Source organism: Dermacentor variabilis, chromosome 7, assembly GCF_050947875.1.
Source record: "Dermacentor variabilis isolate Ectoservices chromosome 7, ASM5094787v1, whole genome shotgun sequence".
Classification (NCBI taxonomy): Eukaryota; Metazoa; Arthropoda; class Arachnida; order Ixodida; family Ixodidae; genus Dermacentor; species Dermacentor variabilis.
This window is the reverse complement of record NC_134574.1, coordinates 89,346,871-89,372,339: the sequence shown is the minus strand read 5'-3', so window position 1 is coordinate 89,372,339 and position 25,469 is coordinate 89,346,871.

The following is a 25,469-nucleotide window of genomic DNA, read 5'->3' as shown; positions in this document are numbered from 1 at the left end:
CCCCCAGGCTAGTGTTTTGTGTCCCTTGTATTTAAGTTACATTGATGATTTTCCAGCGGGTATCCCCTTTAACATGCGACTTTTCGCAGATGATTGCGTAATCTACTGCAAAATTTCTTGTTTACCTGATGATCTTGGTGTGCAGCAGGACGTGGATCTTGTAACTAATTGGTGGTCACGCTGGCAAATGTCTCCTAATAACGATAAATATAAAATAATGACCTTCACCTTGGAGAAATCATCTTCAGCATCTAATTAAACCCGCTATAACTCGCACGTAGCATGAACAGCGTCATACAAGTAATAGTGCGCGCATCTTTTCACAAACTTTGTTGGATAACTCACATAGATAAAATAACAGCAAAGGCATCACGTGCTCTTGGTTATCATAAACGAAACCTTCGCTACGCTCCTACTTCGACCAAATTACTAGCATATCTAACATTCGTCCGTCCTCAACCTGAATACGCGTCATGAATTTCGTCACCTCATCAAACATATCTAATCAACGCTCATGAACATATTCGAGATCGTGTCGCGCGTTTTATCGCCAGAGCCTACAGCCGTCATTCCAGTCTTGCTAATATTATATTTTATACGTTCCTATCTTCCTTGGAATCACGCAAAAATATTGCTCTAATCTGCTTATTTCACAAAATAACAAACCATTAGCATCAAACCGCCATCCCTTTCTCACAACTTTTATGAATGTCTCGGCGTTTATACAACAAACGTTCCTTGAAACGTATCTTTGGGTGCACATCATGCACTCGCCATCCCTTTCAGTTTTTTGTAATGCTTCCGCTTATGAAGGTGTACTTCGTATAACCTCCCCCTCGCACCATACTCCTGCTGGAGCCCGTAAGGTTTTTTGAATAAAGGAATGAATGAACAATCCGATTCGCGGTTGGTAGAGCTGATGAGGAGCAAGCGGAAGCAGGAACTGAAATATCTAGAGCGATGCCCACACCAGCAGAGACAGAGGCGGCCGATAATTAACTTGGTGGGATCATGTGAAAGACGAGTTCTTTTCAATGTGTATTTTGTGCAGGCAAAACACGTGCTTGCTACGGCTGAAGGGCTTGACTCGAAGAACATGACTGACCACGTATTGCGTTCTTGGTTCAGAAGATTTCTTAAGAGGAAAAAGAATGACTCGTTTGTGTCGGAGTGAGAGGCTGCGTTTTAGTCAAAGACTGCCTCAATTTTATTGTATGCAGCACACAAAAACATCCAGTTTCTCCACTATTCCTCTCCATGCGAAGCAAACGGCTTTGATGCAGGAAGCAGAGCGGGCGTTGCATATGCTGTGCATAGCAAAGAGTCCCGCAATGTGTAGGATCAGCATATCTTTATGATTCAGCTGTTGGGCGCCCGTTCTTGCCTTGAGCTTCGGGGCCCTTTGGCGTACCTGGGCGTAACCAAGCGAACGAAGACCGCGAAAGATAGAAAAGCTAACACGGGGCGCAACGGGGTATCAAGGACGGCGATAGTGAAGAGAGCGCGAGGAGGAAAGCGGAAGGGAAGGGTATGACGAAACCGTGAGAAGAAAAAGGGTGGTGCCACGCAAAATGTATAATGCGGCGACAATCCATACGACATGGCGCTAGAGTAGCGCGCGTCGTCTATTCACCAATGGCACCATAGTTAAGGCCAGCCGCGAACACGTTCATTGATACCATATATGGAAACAAAGCACTGCGTTAGGGGAGGTCTGTATGTGCTGGCTGATCTCGCCTACGCGTCACCCTGCGCTGCCTCTCGCGATCTCCCGATTAGGGAGGCATTCGCTCTACATTTCGCTACATTTACGACGTGCCGCTGGAGACAGATTGTCCGCGCCAGCCAGTATATCCTGAAATAAGAACTTGTACAGTCTTAAAAAGGTTTACATCCTTCGAGGCTATTTCTTGTCCCACAACTATAACCATCTGTCGTGAGCATCTTTTCTTTCTTTAACACTGTGTGCCCGCTAGCGTGACGTAGTATTCTCTACAGGAAAGCAGCGAGCGCACAATTTGCTAGAAAGGTAACGTAAGCTCGGTAGGTGACTGTTGCTGCAGGATAAGATAAGCCCCAAAGGGGGTAATCATTTTAGGACTGAATGGAGCTACACTCAAATATTGCATTAGGCAGTATCCTAATTATCAGTGAATATTATCAACAGACAGGCTTCTCCTTAGAGTTCGCGTTCACACTTCACCTGTAGCATGCCTACATTACCTAGACTAGCAATTAGAGCCCGTAAAATATGTAATAACATTATTGTGGTATAGTTGGCGATGGTCACGTGCCAAGCCGAGATAAGGTTTTATTTTTAAACATATTTTCTCAGGAGCTGCTGAACGACTAACGCTGTGCAAATCTTGAGCAGCGCTTGTATTTACAAATTAACATGTTCCTATGGGTGGGCAGCGCAACCCGGACGAAGGACGAGAGGAAGTACACAACACGAGCGCTCGTGTTGTGTACTTCCTCTCGTCCTTCGTCCGGGTTGCGCTGCCCACCCATAGGAACATGTTCAATCACCAACTCGCCTAGCTTGCCTTCTTAATACAAATTAACATTTCACTGTATACTCCCATGAAGTCTCATAAAACATAATCAAAACAAGCCAACATTCAGTCACATTCAAATCCAATGACCGGGTCACTATACCATCCTCAGGGTATCATGCCATTTCACTAAAATTGGCTTTAAGAGACTTTCACATGTTAATGAGCTACCATTAACAAAAACAAGAAATTTACGAAGGCACCTTGTACACTGGACTGTGTGTTTGCCTAACCGTGATGCCGCACAAAACATGTTACATTCTGACTCACTCCTAGGGACTCTCATAGAATATCGTAATTAGTTCAGTGTATCGAATAAATCATACCGCAAGTAATGTGCCATTAAGACATATTGAAGCGTATTTGTCGGTTTTCTTCGACTACGGGGCCGCAGTGATATTCAACGAACGAGCGCAGAGGCGATTCCGAAATGCCCTGAGAAAACGGGAGCCAGTTTGCGTTACGGGCGTTATATCAGACATGGAGAAAGTAAAGTTTGCGGTTTATCTTGAGAAACACAATGAGCATTTTACTTCTCCATAAGTAAGCCGTGAGAAAAATTTCGCTTGCTGAAGTACGTAATGCGGAAAGAATGAAGAAAAAATTGTTGACTTGTCGTATTCAGCCGTGTGTACCCTCAACGTTCACAAACATGTATCGTAGGCACTTGCCGCGAACGCACTTATCTGGAAGACAGCAATATAGCAAGTTTATTTCATCAAGAAAATGAGATCTCCTTAAAGCGCTTATACAGAAAAAATCGCAGAGAAACTCCTCGGAGAGGTGTCTAATTATGCGCAACCATCCTGTCACTTGCTCATCTCCGAGATTTTGGTGTCATAAACGACGCTACCAAACTTGATCCCACTAAATTAAACTCTTATCAACCCTTATACGCCATTATGAACCTTATAGGACTGGATCGCAGCCTCATCAATCAACTCTTATCCCTAATTGTTCTTAATCGAAGTCGATCCAAACCTCATCAGCACTTTTCAGTTAGTATCAACCTTATCGCAATCAATCCGATCTCTATAAACCGTTATCTGTCTTTAGCAGTGTTATCGGATATGATACCACCCTCATCAACATATACTGGTCCTTATCAACCTTATCGAAGTTTATTCGACTCTTCTCAACCGTTAATGTTGCTTATTCCGATCGTTAAAATCTCTCATCGCTGGCACCTTATCCAGCGGCGTCGAAAGAATATAAAACGTGAGGAGACCCATACAGCTTATCATGACTCCTTATCAGCCTTATGAACACACTGACTGCTCACCTGTTTGTGCTGCATGACGCGAATCGCAAGAACACTCGTAGTTCAGTGGCACTTCATTCGGTGAAGAAACGCCCCAACGGAAGGCGCATCCTACCAACTACCAAAACGCATTGGCCATGTGACGTGTTTCGCTTTAGATTTTCAAAAAAATAGGAATTTTCCTAATGTCTACAATGGTCTAAGGCGGCTCTGTATGTTGTCCTAAAGGTTGCTTTAATTTCACCGTTGCCAAATCATTCAACAACGCCTTGATAAAATGGTTTTCTTTTAACAATTGTTTCGTTCCGCCAGCACATCACAGCAATATGGTTCAGATATATTCACCTACCGCAAGCCTTACGTTTGTGCCAGTGGGTAAGACTCTCGCTTTCTGGCGGTGGGGTGATAGGTTCGCAGCGGAACAAGGGCAACATTTGCATTTCCATATTTTTTACTTTGTAGCTTAATCCTAAAGCGTAGCTTTGTTTGCATCTTGCCCCGACTTTCCCGGCGCAGCTGCTGCTGAAGTCCTGCAAGCGTGCGCCGCTGGGTTTCTCGCAGTAATATCAGATGACGCTCGCCTCCGCGCAGTAGGGAAACGAGAAACGACGAAGGTGTAGAAAAACCATGTTCCCAGTTGGGGTTGAGAAACGCGGTTTATTAAAACTTGTTTGCTCGTCGAGTTCGTTGATACTGCGACGAAAAGTGTGCTGCGCCTAGGTCAGCACAGCTACGTAGTAAGGGTCACTAACAAGCGTTTGTCCGTGTACGTTACTACCACCTTGCGTTGAAATTCCCGCAGTACATTTTTACTGGGATCAGAAAGTTTGGTGACGTAACTACGTGTTTTTTTTATTTTTTACAAAATGGGACGTTTGGCAAGATAATAACAGGACCTTGGTGCCGCCACGCACCGCCCCATTGCCAAGGAGACGCTCATAGCATCCGTCCATCCAACCATCCAACGCTGCCGGTGCCGCCGCGGCAGTGTTTGATCGTTTGTTCGTATGGCACATGTTATCCTTGCTTTTATATGCGACAAAAATACAGGTGATGCGCGGTGAAGGTTGCGTGGTGGGCTGTCATAGTTCAAATGTTACAGACGCCCGTAGCCTGAATAGAGCGCTCGTAGCCGGCGTCTCAACCGGGTGTTGGTCACACATGCAGAAGAAACACGGAAACACACGCCAACAAAACGGTTCCAAAGCGTGCGCTTATCGTCAAGGAAACCCTGGGGCGAAAGAAGCGTCGTCACTACCCAGAGAGACGGGGTGGAGACCGCGACTGTATGTATAAAATGTATGTAAGTCATACATCATCAGCCTGGTTACGCCTACTGCCGGGCAAAGGCCTCTCCCATACTTCTCCAACTATCCCGGTCATGTACTAATTGTGGCCATGTTGTCCCTGAAAACGTCTTAATCTCATCCGCCCCCTACTACGCTTCCCTTCCCTTGAAATCCAGTACGTAACCCTTAATGACCATCGGTTACCTTCCCTTCTCATTACATGTCCTGCCCATGCCCACTTCTTTTTCTTGATTTGAACTAAGATGTCATGACGAATGGTGAAAGACGAATGAACGGGTTTACTCGTCGGTTTGGCATAGAAATTCCTAAGCAGTTAAACCTACGAATATTGCAGTATCCGTCTACAAGTGCCGATAGCCGCAATATCGAGCGGTGACGGGCCTAGAGGCGATCCCATAGCTCTACCCGTTATATGACGAGGAGGCGAATGAAGTCCGAACATTGTCTGCACGTAATACATGTGCAAACGTGTCATTATTGTTCGTTTAGCCTTGAACTATTTAAGGTACAACTCCGATAAGAACAATCTCAGGTGTCTCTGTGGGCTATGTGCTATGGCGGTGTACCACACAACTAATTACAATCCCACTTTCTGCGAATCTCTCAGAAAACAATTTTCTCAGCACTCTGAACCTGGCACCCGGACAGAAAGCTTTACAGAATAGAGAACTTTAATAAAAATCGACCAGTAGGGCCGTTAACATGGAAACAACTACCTGGTGAGAGTGGCAGCGAATATGCCTGAATATGCACGCTGTCTGGTCTCGACTGGTGCCTGTGCAAGGACACCTCGCTGACTCGACAGTGTGGACAAATGAACGATTGTTTCGAGGAGCCACTTTATTTTGTAAAGTAATACAGCGCGCGATGTGCAGAGTCGGCCAGACAGCTTGCCAGTGAGGCTCGGAGCATGGGAGAGCCCATGTGATCATGGAGCCGCTGCACTCGGTAGGTATGGGCTTTGTTACAGAACATAAAACAAAGCCTTTGTTTCGTTAGTCGGCGCGTACTATTTTCCTAATCCGTTCTCGCTCTACTTCAGCCAGAACGTTGGTTGCCAAACGTGCTAATCTACGAATACATTTGAACAGAATATCGCGGCTCTGCAGGCACGGTAATATATGACTTCATCTATTCTCAATTCTGCATTCCACTTCAGTGGCATGATGAGGCAGCCTATTGTTATGGGGAGAAAATATATGTATTTACAGTATATACAGTTACAAGGTGCTAGCTCAGTAGCCAGGACCACACCATCTACCGATCCTCGAGACAATTCAAGCTCGTCTTCACCTCCCAACGTCCTTTTGTCTACACCGGCGCAAACACGTACGTGACAATAACCCGCGGCAGCAGAAGCATCGTCTCGATGCTTCCTAGGGCGTCGAATCAGTGTGCAAGTTATAGCGCTTTAGACGTGAAACATGCACGATATCAGTTCTTGGTGGGGTAGAAGACGTCAAAGTCACAGGTGATATCTCATATGTGAGGCTGGTGACTTGGCGAAAAACGCCGTAGAGCCCGACGTATCGAGGCAACTGTTTTTCGCAAAGGCCGACGCGACGGGACGGTAGCCAAAGTAGGACAAGTGGCCCAGGGCTGAAATGAACGTCCCGACGACGACTGTGGCAACGGTGCTTTTGGCTAGTCTGAGATGTCAGAAGACTGTCACGCGCAATGTGACGTGCTGTAGCCGTTTCAACAATGGCGTCGTAAGGATAGAACGTGGTAGTGTCGGCCTCGGAAGGGACCACCGAGTCAAGCGGCAGGAGTGGGTCACGGCCGTATAGTAGATAGAACGGAGAACAACCAGTAATATCGCGACGCGACGAAATGTATGCAAACATCACGAATGGTAAGGTGCATTCCCAATCCCGGTGATCATAATACACGTACATGGAAAGCATGTCCGAATGTACGGCATAGACGCTCGGTAAGTCCGTTTGCCTGTGGGTAGTAAGCCATCGTGACTTTGTGGGACATGGATCAAGAGCGAAGAAGGTCGTCGAGAACCTTAGAAGGAAAACAATGGCCTCAAGCAGTGAGTAGCTTCCGTGGGGCGCCATGATGTAGGATCACTTCATGGAGAAGAAAATCAGCAGCGTTATGACATAACGCCTGACTATACCACGCGTTATGGCATAACGCATGGTATAGACGGGCGCAACGACCACCCACTGGCTGCCTGAGGGTGACGTTGGAAAGGGGCCAAGGAGGCACAGGCCGACCCGGAAGAATGGCTCATTGGGGATATCGATAGGCTGTAGGTGCCCAACGGGTGACAATGGAGGATTCTTGCATCGTTGGCAAAGTTCGCAGGCAGCGACGTAGCTTCGGACAGAGCGATATAGCTTGGGCTACAAAAATCACCTGCGCCCACGGTCGTACGTACGTTAGACAGCCAAATGACCAGCGGTGGGCACATCGTGCAACTGCGAGAGATTTGTCAAGCGCAGATGCTGGGGAACGACGAGAAGCAGTTCAGCAACATGTGGACTCATATTGCGTCGGTATAAGGTATCGTCTTTGAGAACAAGCATATGGAGGGAAACGTCCTGTTGCTTCGAAGTAAAGCGTTCGATGATAGATCGCGAATACGGATCACGACGCTGCTCGTCAGCGACGCGCGAAAAGTCGGAGACCAACAACACGCAGGTATCTATATCGGTTTCGCAGCCGTCGGGAGGGTGGAGAGGATTGCGGGAGAGGCAGTCGGCGTCATTATGTATCCGCCCGGATTTGTAGGGCATGAAAAAGGTATGCTCTTGCAGGGGTAAAGCCCAGCGGCCAAGACGGCCTGTCGGATCCCTGAATGAGGATAGCCAACAAAAGGCGTGATGATCCGTCACGACGGTGCAATGTCGAACGAACAGGTAAGGGTTCAACGTAGTAATCACCAAACAAGGGTCAAACATTCACGTTCTGTTATGAAGCAGTTGCGCTCTGGTGCTGGAAGAAGAGGGCTAGCACACGCGATGACGCGATATGTGTCCCGCTGTCGTTGGGACAAGACAGTCCCAACGCCATGGTCGCTTGCATCAGTGCGAACTTCAGTGTAACCATGCGGATCAAAATTACCCAGCACGGGTGGATTGATAAAGCGACTGATAAGCGTTGAAAATGCTGCAGCCTGGTCGGGTCCCCCGCGAAAAGGGGTGTCCTTTTTGAGGTGGTCTGTGAGAGGACGAGCGATTTCGTCAATTTTCGGGATAAATCGCCGAAAATAGGAACACAGCGCTAGGAAACTTCGGACATCGGAAGAAGAACGCGAAAGTGGAAACTAACCAACGGCACGAACATTATCAGGATAAAGTAGGACGCCAGCAGCGTCAACCAAATGACCAAGTACTCGTATTTGGCGGTGGCCGAAAGGGCATTTTGCAGAACTGAGCTGTAGGCCAGCTCGTCGGAAAACAGCAAGGATAGCTGAGAATCGGAGAAGGTGGCTCTCAAACGTTGTTGAAAAAACAATGACGCCATCAAGGTAGCAGAAGAATGTGGTCCATTTGAATGCACGCACAGGAGAGTCAATAATGCGCTCGAAGGTAGCAGGGGCATTACACAGTCCGAAAGGCATCTCTTTAGATTGGTAGAGACCATTTGGGGTGACAAAGGCGGTCTTTTCGCGATCTCGTTCATCTACTGCGATTTGCCAGTAGCCATAGCGCAAATCAATCTGCGAAAAATAACTGGCACCGTGTAGGCAGTCCAGCGCGTCATCAATACGCCGAAGTAGAGACACGTCCTTCTTTGGTAATTTATTTATTATTTATTTATTAATACCTGAAGGGTCCAAAATAGGACATTACATGAGGGGTGGGCATGTAAAAGGCGGGATTGATGATGTGGAAATTAGAAAGATTAGTTGGAACACTCAATGGCAGATCTAAAGCGTGCTGTATCGCGGATGAGGGCAGTTTGTCTGGGAAGACCATTCCAGTCTCGGGCGGTTCGGACGAAGAAGGAGTGCAGGAACGTAGTGGTGCGGGCTTGTGGTGGGATTACGGAGTTCGGATGGCCTGTTCGACGAACACGATAAGCCAGCTGGTCCAGCTGGCTGTCACGAGGTATGGAATAAAAAGAACCTGTGATAGAGGCATAGGCGAGAGATGCGACGACGAGAGGCAAGAGGCGATAGGTCTAGTTTAGATTTTAGTGATGAAACGCTAATGTGATATGAGTAAACTGAAAGAATAAATCTAGCAGCACGGTTTTGAACGCTTTCAAGGGCTTTAGTGAGATTAGTTTGGTAAGGGTCAAAGATAGCACATGCATATTCAAGATTTGGTCGCAGAAGCGTTTTATAGGCAACTGATTTCACGGGTGGTTGTGCCATGAAGATATTGCGGCGAAGATAACCAAGAATTTTGTTAGCTGACTTAACTATGATGCTTACGTGATTTCTCCAAGACAAATCTTTGGATAAGTGAATTCCTAAGTACTTGAAGGAGTCGGTAGTAGATATAGTGCAGTTGTTAATCTTGTAGGCAGGGGTAATCTAGTTAGGTCGACGATGTAATGAAATATGCACAGTCTTACTAACGTTTAGGGATATGAGCCATGTAGCACACCAGTCTTGAATATGGAAGAAGTCCTCCTGAAGAGCAGAGACGTCTGCGACGGTATTGATAGGGCGGTATTGGACACAATCATCAGCGAGAAGACGTATTGCAGAGGTTATAGTGAATGGCAGATCATTAATGTAGATTAGAAATAGGAGTGGCCCAAGAACAGTTCCCTGAGGTACACCAGATAGAACGGAGGAGACGGAAGATTTAAGGTTGTTAGCATATACAAACTGTTTTCGGTTAGTTAAAAACACTGGATCCAGTTAAGAACAAGTGGGTGGATGTTTAGGCGTGATAACTTTAGTAGAAGGCGAGAATGTGGAACCTTATCGAAAGCCTTTTCGAAGTCTAAAAACAGGGCGTCAGTTGGAATGTTAGAGTCGACGTTTAAATGAATATCATGAATAAATAAAGCTAACTGCGTTTCGCATGAGCGATCTTTCCGGAAGCCATGTTGATTAGGGTGAAAGAACTTCACTGAAGTTAGGAAGTTAGCAACATGAGAGTAAACGACATGTTCCATGATTTTGGAGCAAACGCTGGTGAGTGAAATTGGGCGGTAGTTACCTGGGCAAGACCGATCACCTTTCTTGAAGACTGGAATTACCTTCCCTGTTTTGCGGTCTCCTGGAACAATGCCTGTGTCAAGTGATTGCTGAAAGATGATGCAGAGGGTCGAACTACAGACATGCTTTGTATTTTTTAACACTTTGGCATTAATGCCATCGGTTCCACTGGATGATGAGCACTTCAAGCCATCTATTACCTTAAGGATGCCTTCCGGCCTAAAATTAATACCTTCCATTGGTCTAAAATCGAAAACTGGTAAATCTGGTAGTTCATTCGCAGGTTCTTTTGTAAACATTGAACAAAATACAAGGTTCAAGGCATCAGGAACATTTGAGTCAGAAATGGGTGAGCCAGAATTATCATATAGAGAAATAGAGCTATTAGTGCCGGGTTTTATCGTTTTCCAAAAACGCCGCGGGTTAGAGTGCAACATATTTGGGGCGGTAGTAGAAAAGAAATTACGTTTTGTGTGTGCTTTTAACGAGTTATATTCTTTAGTAGCTTTGTTATATTTTTCCCAGGCAGAAGAAGAACCTAAGCTTTTGGCTACACGAAATAATCGTTTTTTTTTCTGATTGTTTAAGCGCTTTAAAGTATTGTTGAACCAGGGGGAATGCGCTCTTTCATTTATCGTGATAGTTGGAATGTAAAGACCTATTAAACGCAGCATTTCTGTTTTGAAAAGTGCCCAGTTACTCTCAGTCGACCGCTGCTGATACGTAAGGGCAAGTCGCTCATGAAAGATAGAAAGTTCACGATTAATGCTTGGATAATCGGCTTTATGATATAGTGTTAGTACTTTCTTTCATATTTTACTTTTGAGTATATTGCAAGGAAACGTGGCATGAAGGACGGTGTGATCGCTAAGACCACTGACGTACGTAAGAGGAGGCATCTTATCGGGGTGCGAGGCTAAGACGAGATCTAGGATATTTGATGAGTGTTGAGTTATTCGCGTAGGTTTATAACAAGCTGTGATAGACCGAACAGCAAGCAAATGTTTATAAATTCGCTAGCCATGTTTGTTTGTGTTAGACATGACGCAACGTTACTCCAATATATAGTCGGAAAGTTGAAGTCCCCGAGTAACAATATGGGTGTGCTAGGATAAGCCGTGGTTAGTTCAAACAACGCATCGTGAAAAAAACGAAAGAAAGGAGCTATCAGTGCAGGGTGGACGATAGCAACAGCCGATGAGCGTGCGCGGTGAAGTGGCGTGGCAGCCCGTCCAAATCATTTCTAGAGGCGTTCTTATATTGACAAAAGAGCACTTAAGTTGGCGACGAATAGCAATAGCCACACCGCCGCCACGGCTTCCATCGCACCTGTCTGCGAAAAATATCAAATTCTGGTAGATCTGGAAGAATTTCGCAATCAAGTATTGTGGAATTTAACCATGTTTCCGTTAGTGCAACAATGTTACTGGATGACGAGGAAATGAGGCTGCATAACGAATCCCGTTTGGGTATCAGGCTGCGGATGTTAGTGTAGAGCAACGATAGATTGTGCTTAACACGCTGAGTCGGCCTCAGTGGCTTTTGCACTTGTTGCTAGAATTGACGTTCGACGACCGACTGTTTAGCGTGATCGTAAACGTAGGTTTTCGGACACAGACAAGTTTGTCGTAACGGAGCTTGAATGAAGATTGCTGCGCTTTTCCAAATTTGATTAGACGTCTCCTGGCCCGACGAGTTTCTGGGGAGAAGTCTTCGCTAATGCCGTATTCGGTGCCCTTCAGCTTACCGCTTGAGAAAAGGATGCCTTTTTTATCTTTAAAGTGGGCGAATTTTACTATTATTGGCCTCCGTTTTTCCTCCTGAAATGTGCCGAGTCTGCGGGCACGTTCTATATCACGACTTTGAATAGCTACGCCCAGGTTTTTGTGGCAGTGTTCAATTATTGATTCCTCAGAATCACGCCACGACTCATTTCGCTCATCTCTCACACCGTAAAAAACCAGGTTACATCTTCGGGATCTGTTTTCGATCTCATTAACGCGGTCAGTCAGCACAGTTACCTGAGCAGCGCAGATATTAGCGACGCTTTCTATGTTATTTACTTGGGACTTTATATTCGAAAGTGACAACAGGTCGGATTCAATCTTGGTCAACCGTGTGCCGAGTTTGCTGAATGTTTTCTCATGATCAGCAAGGGTTGACCTAATTGAATTTAGCTGCTCAAGCATGGCCGACTGCCCGATTTGCAATGCCTTTAGAACATCAACCATATCAGCAGGGAGTACAGTTGGATCATTTCTAGGTCCAGGATTAGTTTCAATATCTCCTGCCAACAAAAGTAATTTCAAAAGCATGCGAGCACAGCCAAATACTATACAAAGAGAGCGCCGTGGGGCTGGCAGCACGAGTAATGTCCGGTAACCAGTGCGTTTAGCGAAAAGACAACATCAATTTGTTACCTGCGTAGCGATGAAGTGAAGTCGGTTAGGATGGCCCATCACTGACGCGCCACCAAGCCCACTGAGCGTGGCGATGGTCTGTCTAGGTTTTATATCGGGGATCCGAGGAAGATGGCGCTGTCAATCGAAGATAATGTGCTAGATTAGATAGAAGATAGATTAAGGTGACCGTAGTCGATACGAAATATCCAGGTGTTGTCCTCCTTTTTAACGAGAAAGACAGGTGACGCCCACGGAATGCAGGAAGGCTCGATAATATCCTTGGAGAGCATTTCGTCCACCTCCGTTTAGATCACCTCGCTTTCAGCCGCAGACACTCGGTAGGGCCGCGGTGTATAGGAGGAGCGTCACCAGTGTAAATTGAATGGGTGACGGCACTGGTTCGACCTAGCGGGCGATTGCCAAAATCAAAGATGTCGTCATAGGACATCCCAATGCGGCGAAGAGTGTCGGCGTAAGCAGGTCGCAGATCAGTAGCTATAATTGGCGCAGACTTGTCGTTCCGTGAAGTAGGAGGGGAAGAAGCTGCCGCAATGTGGAATCGTGGTTCAGGCTTAAGTGCAGCCACTCCCCACTCTTCCAAAGGCGACAGTACATCGAGAGTTGCACCCTCAGGAAGCACTTACAATCACGAACCAAAGTTCAGAAGAGCAAGCCACGCTCGATTGTTTACAAGAGTTACAGTTGAGCTTGGTAGCGCTATTTGGTGTGCATAGAGGACGTCCCAAAATGGGGATGCATGTAAGGACATTATCGAAGTGGTGAAGAAGGCGACATGAGGACGTAAGTGGCAGCATCAGGTCGCAGTTGAACAAATTCAGCAGAACGAAGTCGGGACTTGTGGTCGTCGGTCGGGTCGGTAAAGTAATGGGGCAGTTCAAGCCAAAGGGTGCCGGTGCGCAGTCAATAAGTGCTGAGTGGGCAGTCAGAAAGTCGATTCCAAGAATCACTTCGTGGGGACACTCGGCCACTGAAGTGAACAGGACGAACACTGGATTGCCGGCAATGATAATACGGGTGGCGCAGATTCCCATCACGGCTGTTATACTTCCGTTAGGAACTCGGATGGCAGGCGACTTGGCAGGTGCCGGGGCTTTACCGAGACGGCTACGAAGATCTGATCGCATGACCGACACCTGAGCGCCAGTACCGATGAGGGCTTGAACGGGTACATCATCAGCAAAAAATTCAGTAAGGTTCGGTCGAGCCACAGCGGTCAGCAGAGGTTTTGCAGTCCGAGTCGTAAATGCAGCCTCACCTGCAGGGGCTGCATTGTATAGTTTCCCGAGAAGCAGCCCCCTTATGTCGGGGACGAGGGACGTCGAGGTGTAGCCGAACGGGACTGAAGGCGTTGCGGCGAGGGCGAGCGGCTAGTGGTGTTTCCCCGAGAGGGAAGGCCGGCATGGTATGATTCAGAAAGAGGCGCAGAGGCCGAGCGTCGCCGTAGAAGTGGCGATCAGCATATGGTCGAGGCGAGGAGTACCAGCGGCTACTACAGCAGTGGCGGGAGATGGGACCGACACGGGAGCAAGCAAAGCAAATTGGCCTATCATCCGGTGTACGTTACTCAGAGGCGTTACAATATCGATTCGAGAACGACTGTTGAGGTACAGCAGAGGCAATGACAGGAGCGGTAGGGGTGGGAGGTGGGTGGACGGCAGACTGGATGTCTATGTTTGCAATTTCTTGGCGGAGAGCAGCTTGAATGAGGGACATGGTCATGTTTAAAGACTTTCATAGTTCTCCAGGTGAGCCGCCCGACAGTAACTACAATGACAATGACAAAACCACAGAGAACCTCCACTTCGTGCATACTCGATGTCAGACAACTCTGTGAATGTCCTTCTGACCAATAAATCGACAGGTTGAGCTTTATCTTTGACTGCGAGGATGGGTATGTCCTTTGCCAAAACACCATCGATCCATAAATAAGCCCCGCACCTTCCTGTGCTTTTTGCCGCAAGCGCAGTGCTATTTCCGAAACCATACAGGATTGTTGTCGCAGGAATTTTTTTTGTTCTCGCAGGAATGCCACGTCGCGCTGCTCCGGAGGCACGGAGGAGACAACAAGAACTGCCCGTGTCAATGACTCCAACGACAGTGCACCTTTCATTTAAAGTGACTTCCTTTAGCAAAATGCTTGTGCTCTTGATTTCTCATACTGGCTCAGTCACTGATTAAAGGGCAAATCAGACATCCACCCATTCGTAGCAATTGCTTCAAATGAAACCCATAAGGATTCCTCGAAAGAAAAGCCTCATAGTTGAACTTTTTTTCAACTATGAGGCTTTTCTTTCGAGGAACCCGCATGGGTTTCCTTTGTAGCAATTGCTACGAACGGGTGGATGTCTGATTTTCCCTTTATTCATTACTTCTCTCCACCTTGCGGGTTTCCGCAGAACTACTACGTCACACACGTGGCTCAGGTAGTGTGTTCGCTTCATTGCGCTGCAATGCGTCCTTGCAGTGATGCTGCCTGTTGTCTGTTCCGGTGCAGAGGAAACACTTCATCGGTCGTTTTGGTTGCGGACAGTCTCTCACCCTATGTCCGTACTGGCTAGAGTTGTAGCACTTTCGCTGTCCTTTTTCATTAGTCAGAGGGGGTCGCCTGTCCTTGGAACTTCCCTCCTCGACTGGTTTGCTTGCATACTGCGCGCTCGCGTTCGGAGAACGTGATTCGTTGCTTGCCGCTCTATGGTCATGCGCTGAACGGAAAAACTTTTTACCTTTCACGCTCGATCTTCTCGAATTCCTGAGTGCCGTGCAGAATGTCGTCGTCGTCTTCATGGCTTTTTCCGTGCAACCTCGTGCTAAGTTGTTTCGAACGTAGTCATCTAGTTACCTGCTCACGAGTATTCCAGAAATCCAAGTTCGCCTCCCTGCAAAACCGCACGTTGTCATGCAAAGAGGCCGCTGAGCTTTCGTTACGCTGTTGCACGCACTCGAGCATTTTACGCCGGCGTTCCGCCGCACGCGTCTGCCTCACAAAGGTGCACCGAAAACACTCTTCAATATCGCTCCAAGTTTTTATTTGGGATTTCCTCGAACGCAACCAGGCTCTCGTCGGTCCGGACAAACGGGACTTTGTGGTCTCAAGCATGAAAGACTCAGGCCAGCTGTGCTGCTTCGCAGTTGTACGGAGATTTTCAATCTAATCCTTCGTGAAGGTGCCTCCTCGCAACCGCCAAAGCTTGTTATGTTGTTGTTTATGTCAGGCATTGCTTGGAACGCAGCGATTCCACCGGGCGTCCCTAACACCGTCCAGCACACTGTCCGACTTATTTGGCGTGTCGCTACCGGCACCATGGCATCCGCGAGTACGACCTCCATCGTCTTGTCCTGGCCTTCGTCTGCAGTCGCTTTGTTTACTCCTTCCCCTATCTCTTTCTCTCTCGCGCCGAGGAATCCAAGGTGAACTGTCTCACGTGCCAGGCCTACGAGTCAGTCCTTGCTCTGCCCACCTACACCCCTTCTCGTCTGCTTTCTAGCTTGTGGAGGCCCATCGCACGGCACAACTCGACCGCCTTTCTCGCACCCGCTCTGACAGAGCCTTTCTCCCTTCCCTCCGCTTGATCCCTATGTCCCCTGCCTTTGTAACCTACCCTTACCCTCCTCTGTATCTTCGATGCTCACTGTCAACCCTCTTTCCAAGAACATGCACCCTGAGCACCACGCCGCCTGCCACTCTGCCGGTGCCTCCACCCTCCGGCGCCAGAACGCACAGTCCAACGCTCTGCGTGTCGATGCGGTGTCATTAGATTACCGCCCGCCCGCCTACTCCCTTACCACCACTGCCCATACACTTTCTCATCTCAACATTGCCACTATACCTGCCCCCACCTCCACTGCCGCAGAGGAGCAGTTATTGCTCTCGTAATCACCACTACCCCGGCCCGTTTCATATTCAGCGACTCCAAAGCTGCAGTCCACAACTTTGCGAAGGGTTACATCTCTTCCTCTGCGCACCGCATCCTTGAGCACTCCCCTCCGCCTTCTCGTCGTATCCAACTCCTCTGGGTTCCGGCACCCAGGCGACAAGACGGAAAATTTCATCGCTCGCGAGATGACAGACCGTGCTTGCCCGCTCCACTCCGGGGTGGGCACGCGTGACTCCCTCCTCACCTTCTATGACATCACCCTTCATTACCGGAACTCTCGCTTCTCCCTCCTTCCCCCTCACAAATCCCTGTCTAAGCTCCAACGGAGCACGTGGCGCCATTTACAGAACTACTTAATTTACAGAATTTACAGAATTTTCCTATCTCCTGCCCGGCTAGCCCTTATTGACCCCGGTGCCTTCTCACCCGAATGCACCCTGTGCAGGCACCGGCGAGCCGACTATTCTCTATTTATGCCCGAAACATTGTCCCCCTGCCTGTCGGCATGTATCTAGTCCGCAGCTGTGGGAGGCTGCTTTGGCCAGCTCGGAGCCCGATATCACGCTACGGCTAACCACCTGGGTAGCGGAAGTGGCCGCCAGGCATTATCTGGAGGCCATGACCGTCAGCTTGAAGGCCACACAAGGAAGGCATCAAAATTTATTTCTTTTCATTTTTGACCTTCAGTAAATATTTTTTACCACCACCACCGCGAACACGGACTGCGGCATCACGGATGGAGTCAAGCGTATCAGCAAGGTCGTTAGAACGCGGTCTTTTTCCTTAAGAGCGTTCAACAGTACGCGCGCGGTAACATCGTCACTTTGGTCGGTACCCGTGGAAGAAACTGCGTCACGCACTCTCCCCACCAACACAACTCTCGTTGTCGCTGTCGGTTGGGACACTTCTACTCCGAGCTTCATTTCCATTCATGGTGCCGCTCAGTTCGTTGCGCCTAGTACCTCCACTTCAGAGGTTTTTGTAGACAGCTGCATCTCACAGGTTACAATGGTGCTTGATCGAATGCAACTGGATTTATTAAGTTAAAGAAAGGAAGGATGCTCACAGGAAGCAACGCAGGGGCTCAAGTTTGTCGGCCAGGAACCAGCACGTGGCGTCCGTCAAACACTCTCACGGTCTTTCGCACTCACACTCAGACAGCCTCGTTGTCACGCGATCGATCGCGCACTCCCAAAGAACAAAATCCCACCACCAGCCCACCTGGTGGTGGTGCTAGATAGCAGCTTGTAAATTAGCTAATATGCATATATTTCTGCCTACCGCTACAAACCTAGAACTAGTGCTGCTAGGCGAACGCCCCCGTTATATTTGGTGGAGCTGCTGGGTTTCTCTTCAACATCCAGGAACTCCGCAGTCGGACGCTACCACCGGCCGTTGCGATTGATCGTCCGGGACCGTCCCAGGCTGCTGCTCCCGTGCCCCCGGCCATCGTCTGTCTGGCGTCATCCGGCTGTGCGATCCGGGTATATTTAGCGGCACAGGCGACCACGCCTGTGCCGCTAAATATAGCGCCTATATTAAGTGGGACGAGCGCGCGAAGCTCACAAATGTGATTTTTTACTTAACTGATGTGCCTAAACCTATGGTCTTCGGCCGTCCCGCCGTTCGCCGGTTTCGCATTGAGCAGCGCTTTCGTGGTCGAGCTCAACGCCAGGACGAGACCTTCACCAGTTATATGGAACACGCGCTCTCGCTCTGCAAGCGCGTCAACTCATCTATGGACGAAGCTCACAAGATCAACCACATCATGAAAGACATCAATGACCATACCTTCCAGATGCTCATCGCGAAGAGTCCCTGGACGATTTCCGAGGCCATACAGCTTTGTCAGCAGTACGACGAGCTGAGCAAGCAGCGTGCATCAACATGCACTACTCATTTGGACACCGTGGATCTATTTCCGTTGGATTCCGGTCGCGACGCTGCCGACATCTCTGCTTTAATGCCGGAGATAAAGCACTTCATCCGTCAGCAAGTTGCACGCCAACACTCTCTGGTCAATAGCACAACCAAGCCGTCCATAACCATGGCTCCTTCGCTTCCTCCCGTCATTCAGACGCAGGTTGCCGCGACCATCTGCCGCTCCACCGCAGCCAGCAGCTGGACCACAAACTTACGTCGATCTTGTCGCCCGGCCTTACCCTTTTCCCTCTGCTGATGCCTACCGGGCCTACGGCACCTTCCATGTGCGGCCGCCACCTTCCCATCCGATTCTCGTCCCTTACTCGGCCGCTGGAGCCCCTCTTGTCATCCCGCGTCTAACTCCTGATAACCGGCCAATACGCTATCCCTGTCACTTTGCGGGCCACGTAGTACGATTCTGCCGCCATCGCAGCCACCGTTTACCTCACAGTTACGCCTCAAGCTCAGTGTTGCCACGACACATTAAAAAATAGTAGTAGATTTTTTCGCGAAAAATCAGTAGAAATCAGTAGATTTTTTTATTTCAATTTTTGCACTCAGTTTATGAGCTCACAAATTCAGCGCTTATATTAGTACTCTGTTGAAGTATAGTAGCTTCCAGGAAATAGGACAAAAATTGACCCCGAGATTCTTAGCGATACTTTTGAAAAACCCGGGGATCCAGAGAGCCATTGTCAAGCACGAATTTAAAAACAGTGAAGCCCTCCGATGGCCTGTTCAAAGACGTCAGATGGTAGTTAGTACCTGAAAGCTTTAGAGTATAGTATCTTCCAGACAGGGGTAATTGGAGATCGCTGGGAGAGGCCTCCATAGAGGCCTCCGTGCTGCAGTGCACATAAAAATAGGTTGGTCATGATGATGATGATGATAATGGTGGTTTCATAGTTGTGGGGTTCGGTATGCACCCACTTTCCCAAATTTACCGCCTCACCTTTTCCCATAGAGCATAGAAACTCTGTGCCTTTTCCCCACTTTGCTAAAAGACAGATTTAGCGCCACGTTTGAGAGTCTGGAAACGCAAGAATGTATGTTAATCTCGGAGCCAACCACGTTTTTTTTTTCTCTCGCTAGGTGGCATCACATTAATATAACCTCTGTAACCTCTATAACCATCTATCCATCCATCCATCCTCTCTACTGAAAAAGTTGCAGATTCCGCTTTCGTTTCAGTAGAAAAGCAAGAAAATCAGCAGATTCAAGCGCTTTATCACTGAATCAGCAGAAAATTTTAAAAATCAGTAGATCTACTGATAAATCAGCAGCCGTGGCATCACTGCACAAGCTACAGGCCTGCTCGACTTCCGTGTCAGGACCCATTTAACCTTCCTCCGGACTCGTCTTAAGGGCCGTTTATAGTCTGACGTAACGCACGCGCGCACGCACGCTACGTCACGTCGGCGAAAACGACCCCTCTATAGTCGGGCGCACCGGCGCAGCCAACGTAACCGGCGGCTTCCGACGCGCCCCGACGGGCCCGGCGCCGATATGGCTCCTGAGCCATTCGCGCGTCGGAGTCGGCGGAACTCTCGCACAACAATGCATTGCGCGCGAAGAAAAAGGCGCCAACACAACTGCGCAGACGGCTTTTGCGGACGGCGCGCAACTTGGCGAACGTTCTGCGCATGCTCCGAAGATAGCAGTTGACGGCGCGCGCGTGGAAGCATAGAGGGGATGGCATCTCGGCTGGCACAGCGCAACCGACGCTGAGTGACTGATCGCGAACGACGCTCGCCCGCGCGCCGATAACGTCGGATTGTAATCGTGCCTTTACAGTCGCCACCCCTTGGATTCACGCCGGTCACCGTCGCCAAGTTGCCGATAAATTTCCCCAATGGTTAGCCGACAAAGCACCATGCCCACTGCCCTGTGCCTTCAGTTGAATGTATATATATATATATATATACATATATATATATATATATATATATATATATATATATATATATATATATATATATATATACTCCAAAAAGCTGTAGCTTTTGCTTGGTCTACTCCAAAAAAAGCGAAAGTGCCATAGTAAGTTCAAGAAAATGACATCATCGGAGTGGTACGAAAAATGTAGTGTCGTGGGCAGCCTGGTGAAATGCGTAATGCGTTGAGACAGTGATGCATACAATAAGTTTATCTATATATATATATATATATATATATATATATATATATATATATATATATATATATATATATATATATATATATATGTTTTGCTGACGTTCCGTCAGGAGAACCGGCCTTCGTCGAAGTCGGCGAAGGCCTGTCCTCCGGCCGGACAGTCGGTAAAAACATATGCCTTAACGTTCGTCTTTATTATTTTTTGAATGTTATTAGAACTAATTGAACGCCGTAGCCTACTTCCTTCCTAACATGAGTAACGAGCAGTGTTCTGTGCATATGAATAACTTAAAGTTATTGATGTTGCAAACTATAATGTCATGGTAGCTGGTGATTTCAATGTTCCACCTATTGTTTGGGACTCTTCACGCACGACTTCCGCGGTATTATCATCCCCTGGCTGGGATGCTCTGTTCTTCTTTATTGAATTTCTTGGATTAACGCAGTTTAACACGGTTCCCAATTTCGCTGGCAATGGTTTAGATCTGATTCTGACTAATTTTTGCGCTGCTGATTTTTCTGCTGCTATTAACGGTTTGGTTCTTGTTGACCATTCGCATGTTCCGCTCGAATTCGCTATTTTTCTAGAGGCGACTCATCTGTTGAGCGACGCTGTTCACTGGTTTGTTTTTCCAAACGGCGACTATCTAAGTCTTTACTCCTACTTGAATGATGCCGACTAGTGTGAATGGTACCATGCCAAAGATATCAACGAAGCAGGTGGCATCCTTACTGATAATGTAAAGTGTGCCTCGTAAGACTTTATTCCCTGCAAGGAGTTTCTCTTGCTCGCTAGGCTGCATGGTTTTCAAAGTAATTACGCGGTCTACTCCAAAAAAAGCTAAAGTGCCATAGGAAGTTAAAGAATATGAAATCATCGGAGGGGTGCGAAACATTTAGTGTCATGCGCAGCCTGGTGAAATGCGTAATGCGTTGAGGCAGTGATTCATACAAGTTTTTCGAAAAGAGCGCATAATGCGATCCAAAGCTTTTTATGTCCTATGTAAAAGAGTACAGTTGTTATGGGAATGAGATAAATGTCATAAATCGTCCATCTCGTGGCATTCTTGGAAACTGAGACAATATCGTCAATGCGTTCGCTGAACATTTTTCTTCGGTTTTCCTAAATACAGCGCATGCTCCTACCTCTGGTGACTGGCAGTAAGGCTTCAGTGACCATTTAAACACATTGTTACGGGGAGAAAATATATGTATTTACAATAAATACAGTTACAAGGCTGTAGCTCAGTAGCCAGCGCAACACCATCTACCAATGTTTGATACAATTTAACCTTCTCTTCACCTCCCCACGTCCTTTTGTCCACACTGGCGCAGGAAGGAAGCATCCCTAGGTAGAATCACTCAATGCTTCCTTGGGCGCCAAATCAATGTGCGAGAGTTAGGGCTTTAGTCGCGAAACGTGCAGTATATCAGTTCTTGGTGGGGTAGAAGACGTCGAAGTCACAGATGATATCTCATATGTGATGCTGGGGACTTGGCGAAGAACGCGGTAGGACCCGACGTATCGGGGCAGCAGTTTTGCACAAAGGCCAACGCCACGGGAGGGTAACCAAAGCAGGACAAGTTACCCAGGGCCTGGAATGAACGTCCCGACGACGACTGTCGTAACAGTGCTTTTGGATTGTCTGAGACGGCAGAAGACAGTCACGGGCAATGCGACATGCTGTGGCCGAGGGAACAGTGGCGTCGGGAGCATAGAACGTTGTAGTGTCGGCATCGGAAGGGAGCAGCGAGTCAAGGGGCAGGAGTCGGTCATGGCCATATAGCACATAGAACGGAGAATAACCAGTAATATCGCGACGCGACGAATTGTGCGCAAACGTCACGAAGGGAAACTGCTGTCCCAGTCCCCGGTGATCATCAGACACGTACATGGAAAGCATATCTGTGAGTGTGCGGTTGAGACGCTCCGTAAGTTCGTTCGGCTGTGGGTTGTAAGCCATTGTGAACTTGTAGGACGTGGAGCAACAGCGAAGAAGGTCGTCGACAACCTTAGAAAGAAAACAGTCAGACCGACGCGGAAAAATGGCTCGCTAGGGAAATGGATAGGTTGAAAGTGCCAACGGGAGACAATGGAGCCTTCTAGCGGCGTTGGCATAGCTCGCCGGCAGCGACGTAACTTCAAAGAGAGAGATATAGCCCAAGCCAAAAAAATCACCTGCGCACAAGGTCGTACGTACGGGAGACAATCAAATGACCAGCGATGGGCACGTCATGTAACTGCGAGAGAATTGCCGAGCGCAGATGCTGGGTAACGACAAGAAGCAACTCAGCACCATGTGGACTCGTGTTGCGTTGGTATAAGGTCCCGTTCTTGAGAACAAACATACGGGGGGAAGTGTTCTGTTGCTCGTCGGCGATGCGTAAGAAGTCAGAGATCGACAAAACACACGTATCTGTATTGGTTTCGGTGCCATAGGGAAGGTCGACAGGATAGCGGGATAGGCACCCGGCGTCAATATGTAGCCGCCCAGATTTGTAGGACACGGGAAAGGTGTACTCTTGGAGGCGTAAAGCCCAGCGGCCAAGACGGCCCGTCGGATCCCTTAGTAAGGATAGCCAACGTAAGGCATGATAATCTGTCACGACGGTGAAATCTCGACCGAACAGGTAAGGGCGGAACTTAGCAATGGATCAAACAGGGGCCAAGCATTCACGTTCTGTTATGGAGTAGTTTCGCTCTGGTGCTGAAACAAGACGGCTAGCATACGTGCTCACGCCATTGGTGTCCCGCTGTGGTTGGGACAAGATAGCACCAATGTCATGGCTGCTTGCATCAGTGCTAAATTCTGTCTAGGATGCGAATCAAAATCACCCAGAACGGGTGGATTGATAAGGCGATTGATAAGCATTCAAAATGATGTAGCCTCGTCGTGTCACCAGTGAAAAGTGGTGTCCTTTTTGAGGAGGTCTCTGATAGGACGAGCGATTTCGGCAAAGTTCTCGATAAATTGCCGAAAATTGGAACACAGCCCTAGGAAACATAAGGCAATGGTAAAAGAACGCGAAAGTGGCAACTCACCAATGGCACGAACTTTATCAAGACCAGGTTGGACGCCAGAAGCGTCAACCAAGTGAAAAAGTACTCGTATTTGGCGGTGGCCGAAGTGGTATTTTGCAGAATTGCGTTGTAGGCCAGCTCGTCGAAAGACTGCAAGGATAGCTGAGGGTCGGTGGAGGTGGCTCGCAAACGTCGGGGAAAAAGCAATGGAGGCAGCGTCAGTAGCCAAAACAGCGGAACCGATGAGACGCCCGCTGCGAAGATCCTGGGCCGCTTGACGCGAAAGTACCCCGCACGTCCACCAAAATGTTACGGGGAGAAAATATATGCATTTACAATATATACCATTACAAGGTTGCAGCTCAGTAGCCAGGGGAACACCATCTACCGACCCTTGAGACACGTCAACGTCCTCTTCACCTCGCCCCGCGCTTTAGTCCACAGCTGCACAAAGTCGTACTTGACAATAACAAGTTCTACAGAGCACAATATCGCGGCGGCCGTAAGTAAGTTGAAACCAAAGCATTCTCTTCCGTACGACCATATACTAAGTTTTGTTATCAAAAGCTGTTCTTTTATTTTTGTTCCTCTCTTTACGCACATCTTTAATCTTGCATTGCGTACAAGAGCCTTTCGTCCTTTTTGGAAGACTGCGATAGTTGTGCAACATCAAAAATTTTCGCCCTGTACCCCTTTTCGATCCGGTTGCAAAAGTGTTTGAAATAGCTATGTTCACACATTTGTCGTTTTCCTTTAGGCATAAGGTTGGTGTATACTAACACTGCTTTGCTCACGGTAGGTCTGTGGAAACAGTCGTTTTCTTGATGCTGCACCACCTGCTGTTGCTTTCCGAAGACAGTGAGACACCGTTACTTCGACTTGTGAAAAGCAGTGGATGTTGTTTCATGACTTAAGACGTTAGTACTACCCTATGCATACTGATTAAAGACTACCTGTCAACTCGGTTACCTTTTGTTCATATCGGTGCCAAGTACTCTTTGTCTTATGAGAATACTTTGCGTGTTCCACAAGGGTCGATCTTGGGCCCATTATCTTTCAATATATTTTTTACTAACCTTCAAGAAAGTGCGGCATTAGCGTCTGCTTTTATACGCTGGCGATAACAAACTTTACCGTGAAATAGAATCAGAGAGAGCAATGCAAATATTGCAGCAAGATGTCAATTCTGTAGTGAAGTGGTGTGGTTCCAACTTTTGCGAATTGATCCTAATACACTTGTTGTTTTCTTTAATCGCAAAATATACCCCTCTCTATACGTATACTCACTTGATAAAATGCCTTTGAAGAAAAGGGAATTGTACGCGCGACTTAGGCATATTGATTGATTCCCGGCTATCTTTCCAAGAACTTGTTTCAAGTATCGTTAATGAATCCTACGGGAAGTTATGCCTCATATCAAGGATTACTAAATAATTTACGAATGTGAACAGCGTTATTGTCTTGTATTCTTCTTTTGTCTGCACGAAGTTAGAGTTTAGTTCGTTTGTATGGAACTGTATTAATATGACCTATGTTGCAAAAATTGAATAAGTTTAGCGACACTCATTCCTATCTTATGCAATCGATTTCTTAGAAGCCGTGTATTTTATGTCTGCGAGCTTATACTGCACATGTTTAATATTAGACCCCTAGAAATAGGGCGAGAATACCGTGAATTATTATTCTTATGTACACTAATTCACAACCACTTCTATGGTCCGTCGTTACTGTCAAGTGTAACGTTCTTCGTGCCTCGCCCTAGCTTGCGTAATACTAGTATTTTCTACCTGAATTTTTCTCGCACATCTAGCACTATAACACATCTTGTAA